Genomic DNA, 6,067 nt, shown 5'->3' on the forward strand with positions numbered 1-6,067 from the left:
CTGAAGGGAAATGCTGGATGTTAAGTCAGTTTCAGAACAACGGAGTCGATTTAAAATGTTTATTCACGCTGTGCAGGGAGCTTCCGAACCCAAGGTCGTCAGAAGCACAATAAAAACAATAGATTAATGTTGAAAGTTCAAAGTAAAATTTATTATCAAAGTACATAAAACATGCAACCTGAGATCCTTTATTTTCTGCAGGCATATTTAGCAAATCTATAGACGAATATACGGATCAATAAATATATAGGTAAAATATTGAAGAAAAGACAGCTATAAAAAGAATAGAGAAAAGATAGTAATGATGTTAACCGTACGGCACATGAAATAGTGAGAGCAACAGTCAAGAGTTATATTCGGACTCCCAAAGTGCAGGTTGAGAAGTAAATTGCCGATAAGGCTAAGACTGAGGGGAATAGAGGTTCTTCCTTGTCGGAGAAATATTAGGAACTGCACTCAGACACGGAGGAGATCGCTTCAACCAATCTTTATTCGTGATATCACGGGAAACCCTTCCCTAAGAGCGGGGTGTCAGAGTTCCGGAAACAGCTTCAAGTACAGCTTCATTGATACAGTTGAGTACATATCAGTAAGATCTACAAGCAGGGGTTATCGGTTAGTTATCAGCTGTTCACGCACTCATGATCACAGAACGGTCCATTGTAGGATGCAGGCCTTGGGGTTCAAATCAACATTAAAGGACAACATTCACAGTCAGGTCCTGATACTTGACATTAGTGCAGACACACAATACATTCTGTTGCCCTTTGATCACGATAAGGAAGAAGCTCTAGCAATCTGTAGATGTTGGAATTTCGAGCAACACACATAAAAGTTGCTGGTGAACGCAGCAGGCCAGGAAACATCTCTAGGAAGAGGTACAGTCGACGTTTCGGGCCGAGACCCTTCGTCAGGGCTAACTGAAAGAAGAGCTAGTAAGACATTTGAAAATGGGCGGGGGAGGGGGAGATCCAAAATGATAGGAGAAGACAGGAGGGGGAGGGATGGAGCCAAGAGCTGGACAGGGGATTGGTAAAGGGATATGAGAGGGTCATGGGACAGGAGGCCCAGGGAGAAAGGAAAGGGGAAGGGTGAAGCCCATGGGCGAAGGGTATAGTGAGAGGGACAGAGGGAGAAAAAGGAGAAGGAGAAAAAGATGCGCCCTCACACATGAATACGCTACTTCACCCGTGTGGAAAGGAATCGAATTACGAGAGAGCATTTTAACACCATTGCTACCAATCGGCTTAATTCTTATCTTCAATGGGTTAACAGTAAGACATATAATTGCGGCAAATAGAGCCCGCAGAGGGCTTCGGAAAAGCAGCGATAAACAGAAAGATACCGAGGTGGAAAACCGCAGAAAATCGATGATCTTATTGTTTGCAATTTCAACTAATTTCATATTATTTTGGATGCCCTATATAGCTCATTCTCTGAAATGGTAAGTGGAAAATTACTATTACCGGGACAGATATTTCAGTTCCCCGGTATATATACTGCAGCAAATTGGATTAATGTTTCAAATTCTTAGTGTGTGCACTTAATACTGGTATCTTCACACTGACACAAAGGAAATTCAGACAACAGCTGAAGGATGAAATGAAATATGTGTTTACGTTAAATGGCCTTCTGTGTAGATAACGCCAACTCCAATTCCAATTCAGCGAAGTGTTTAAATAAAGCAGTTTAAAATTCAGTTGGTTTGGCAAGTACGTCATAAATTCAAACAATCATGTGCCTGGTCATCCTGAAATGAATAAATTCCAAACTATTACAGAGATCTGACAATAATCCGGGAAACCTTACCGCAGCATAAAAGCCAGGACCAACAGTCTCCGGGACAGCTTCATCCACCAGACCATTAAACTGACTAACTCACGCTGGTTTGAATGTTTTTCTATCTTCCATTGCCTGTTCCATTTATTATAAATTATTATAAATTACTAGGATGGCACATTGCACATTTAAACAGAAACGTAACCTAAAGATTTTTTTTTATTCCTCATGTATGTGAAGGACGTAAGAAATAAAGTCAATTCAATTACAAGGGAAGGAATGATTTCCGTACTTCTACAGGTTCAGGTGTTTCAAAATGCTCATAGTCTGGTAAAAGAGAGTAAAGGGAAAGCCTTTTAAACACAAGGAGAGCATCATAGTAGCACAGCGCGGAAAGCGGGGACAATGTGATGGGATTGTATGTTAATGGACTGTGAGTGGAACTCAGAAGTAGGAAGGGAACAAACACTCGTTTGAGAGTATTCTGTACAGAGCTCCCATCACCAAAACGAAAACAACACACACAGACAGTGACAGATCGGAAGATAGATTTTGCACAGCTGCTTATATTAACACGGCTGTTGTCACAGGCAACTTAAATTTCACTGATATTCATCGGCAATTCCTCTGTTTAAAAGGTTTAGATGTGACAGAATTTCTCAGTTGTGTACAGGCAGAAGAATTGGTACAAGTAGCGGGCAGGTGGACTAGTGAACAGTCGATCCTGTGCTAGGATCACCAGAAAGTGAAATGGATCAGGTAACTGATCTCTCCGCGTGTCAGCAGTTCAGATGGATAGAGCACAGCGATTCGACATACCTTACACTGGGATAGCAGCAGACAATATGGAATGCACTTAATTGATACTATTGGGTAGGAACGTTGGAGCCGATTTTGGGAAGCGATTTGTACCTTCAAATGCACAAGAGAAATATGGAGATCGTTAATGCAGCATTGATTGGGATTCAGTATTAGCTTCTTTCATTGAGGTGGGGATCGGATGGCTCCGTAAAGTAACCCTGGTTGATAAGAGATATGGAACACCTCTTCAAGAAACAGAAATAAATATACTTAAGGTTTTGGAAGAAAGGATCAGACAGTGCTATGGAAAGTCACAATGTAGCCAGGAGGGATTTAACAATGGACTTAGAAAGATTAAAAGGAGGTATGAGAAGGCATGAGAGAGCCGCATTAAGATAGGTGAAAAACAGGAGGATGACGAGAGAGAGTGGGAGAGATCAGAGATAAAAGAGGAAACTTGTTTGTAGTCCAAGGAGGCAGTGACACTTTGATACTTTGCTTCGGGATTCACCAGTCAGTGAGACCTTGATGAATGTGGATACAGCGAAAAAATGCAGGTGAGCTGAGGCATGCAGACACTTAGAATTACGACCTAGAAGCTGGGAATACATGAATATAAACCATTTCCCGGTGCTGGAAGCTATGTAATCCAGGTAATTATAGAAAGCGAGCGAAGATGTTGCAGCGCTTTTGGACATGACATTTGCATCATCACTGTCCACAGAAGTAGTACGGGAGGATGGGAGAAAGGCAGATGTTACTTCTTTGTGCAGAAAATGTAATAGGGATAGCCTTGGATAGGACCCTGGTCAGACCCTACTTGGAGTACTGTGCTTAGTTCTGGTCACCTGACTACAGGAAGGATGTGGAGCGATTTAACATCTTAAAGCAGTTTTGAAATTTTCCAGGACACGGTATTTGCTCCTGATGTTTGTCTGGATGGGAACATTTGAGATGTCCGCTCCGGTGACACCAGAACACATCCTCCGCTCTGCGACAATAGCTTCGAACCGCTAATTCTCCCGTTGTGCCGTCTACGTCATCCACGAACCTACTTATGTTTAAATCCGTTTATGTTTTCCTGGAAATTATTTATCATTTTTATTATTTTTTCTTTCTTTACTTTACCATTGTCAGGTTTGAAATACAATGTGCTACTGCTGGAAAAGCGGATGTTCATTGTACTTACTCCCTGGATACCCACGACAGTAAACCTGAACACGAACTGAAAAGTTCAGTTTCAACTTCATCCCAAACACTGGAGCCCAAACGATGTTTCTGCCCAGGATTGAACTGGGGACCTTTCGCGTGTGAAGCGAACGTGATAACCATTACACCACAGAAACTGTGCAAAGCGCTCAATACTCTGCGCTATTGAGCAATGACCCGAGGCACCCCCTCCCCACCCTGCTCTGCAATACAGCAATAAGAACAAATCATTGCCCACCGTTCCTCTTCGCTTTCAGTGACAATTATTACATTTATGTGACATATACAGTTACATGCATTAACAATTTCCTGTGGGGTGCTGGTCAGGGCGTGACATGTAACAGGTAACTGAACTATGTTGCTTATATACAGCAAGAATTCAAACAGCAAACACGAGGAAATCTGTAGATGTTGGAATTTCGAGCAACACACATAAAAGTTGCTGGTGAACGCAGCAGGCCAGGAAACATCTCTAGGAAGAGGTACAGTCGACGTTTCGGCCGAGACACTTCGTCAGGGCTAACTGAAAGAAGAGCTAGTAAGAAATTTGAAAATGGGCGGGGGAGGGGGAGATCCAAAAAGATAGGAGAAGACAGGAGGGGGAGGGATGGAGCCAAGAGCTGGACAGGGGATTGGTAAAGGGATATGAGAGGGTCATGGGACAGGAGGCCCAGGGAGAAAGGAAAGGGGAAGGGTGAAGCCCATGGGCGAAGGGTATAGTGAGAGGGACAGAGGGAGAAAAAGGAGAGAGAGAAAAATACACACACACACACACACAGACACACACACACGTGTGTGTGTGTGTGTGTGTGTGTGTATTCTTTTTCTCCCTCTCCTTTTTCTCCCTCGCTCTCCTGTCTTCTCCTATCATTTTGGATCTCCCCCTTCCCCTACCACGAGGTTGCGCTCCAGCTCACGGACTAAATTCAACGGCGCCTTTAAGATTTCTCACCCTGTCTCTCTCGTCCGTTCTCATCACCTCAGATTACTAGTTAATTGAAAGTAACTGAACAACGTGCCGATACACTTATAGACAACAGGACGCGTTACAAGCCGGAATTACTTGTGAGATGATACCAGTTGTAGAATAATGAATCACGGCCAATCGTCACACCGAATCCACACTAACACCAGACACACCATCACACTGATATTTCACTGATGATCATGTTCCAATCTGACCCGTCGGATCGCAACCAGACAAAGACATGAAAGGCCAGTTATACGACCGATTGTGAAGGAAATTTATATTGGGAACAACAACCTTCAGGGAAGTAGATCAAATCAAGGTCGCAGTGGAGGGATCGCATTGCAACTAGAGGGATCTGACCATTGGAAATGGAAGATCAGCACGTCAGTAGAATCAGGGGAGGTGTCCTCTCTTTAGCAGAGGCTTGGTGAACACGGGAATGTGAGAATTATTTTATAATTCTGTCCTGAAATAGTGGAGCTTCATGTTGAGAGAGAGGGATAGAGGTATCAGCATCTCGATACCATTTCTGGCCATTGAGGCCACGATTAATATCTCTTTTGTTCGCGTGGGCCTGAAACAATTCGCCGTTGTAAGTAAACATTGCGCTTAATCGACAGCACAGCGAACCAAGGTGAGGTGCAATTACAGTGTTTCTGAGGCATGGCTTCAGGAAAGGTCGGGTTCGTTGTTTCACTGTTTGGTTCATTGAATTGAGAAGACAGGAATGTGTTGGGCTTGTGATGTCCTGATTCAACAAAGAAACCACCTGTTCAGGCACGTTCAACAAAGGGAAGTGAGGCTACGCGTGTTGAGCGAGAGAAGCAAACAGGGAGAATGTTTGCAGCCCCGCGGGCACATGCCTTTTAGTGAATAAGGTCAAAGGTGCATCGCTTCGAAGTTAAATGCAAGTAATAAACAGGGTGCTCAGCTTGAAAAACGCCCAGTCACCTGGGCGTTGCAAGCATTAAAATCACAAGTGCTCTAGGTGAGGCTCGAACTCACAGCCTCGGCATTTCTCCGCCGTGTACTGCCATATAAGTACCGCGCGCTAACCGATTGCGCCACTAGAGCCCAGCGCTGCAAACACTTGGTTGTAAATATCTGGAAAGGAAAACTGGAAGACATTCCAATATCATGGAGCAAACAGCACAGAAATATACTTGAAAAGGCCGTTCGGCCCACAGTGTATTGCCGTGACATCTAAACAGCAAATCAAAGATACTCAAACTCTAATCCCTCCTTCCTACCATGTCCATATCCCTCGATCTTCCTGACATCCATGTGGATATCGAGTCATCAAAAGTG

The 6,067-nt window shown here is 43.7% G+C and overlaps 2 non-coding genes across 2 annotated transcripts; both read right to left on the reverse strand.

The window, feature by feature from the left end:
• Positions 1 to 3,853: 3,853 nt before the first annotated feature.
• Positions 3,854 to 3,926, reverse strand: trnav-cac (transfer RNA valine (anticodon CAC)). Its single transcript has one exon. It is a non-coding gene; the product is annotated as a tRNA-Val (tRNA).
• A 1,813-nt stretch (positions 3,927 to 5,739) lies between these two features.
• Positions 5,740 to 5,833, reverse strand: trnai-uau (transfer RNA isoleucine (anticodon UAU)). Its single transcript has 2 exons — positions 5,796 to 5,833; positions 5,740 to 5,775 (listed from the first exon to the last, which is right to left on the reverse strand). It is a non-coding gene; the product is annotated as a tRNA-Ile (tRNA).
• Positions 5,834 to 6,067: the final 234 nt, after the last annotated feature.

Source organism: Mobula birostris, chromosome 13 (genome assembly GCF_030028105.1).
Source record: "Mobula birostris isolate sMobBir1 chromosome 13, sMobBir1.hap1, whole genome shotgun sequence".
NCBI classification, from domain to species: domain Eukaryota; kingdom Metazoa; phylum Chordata; class Chondrichthyes; order Myliobatiformes; family Myliobatidae; genus Mobula; species Mobula birostris.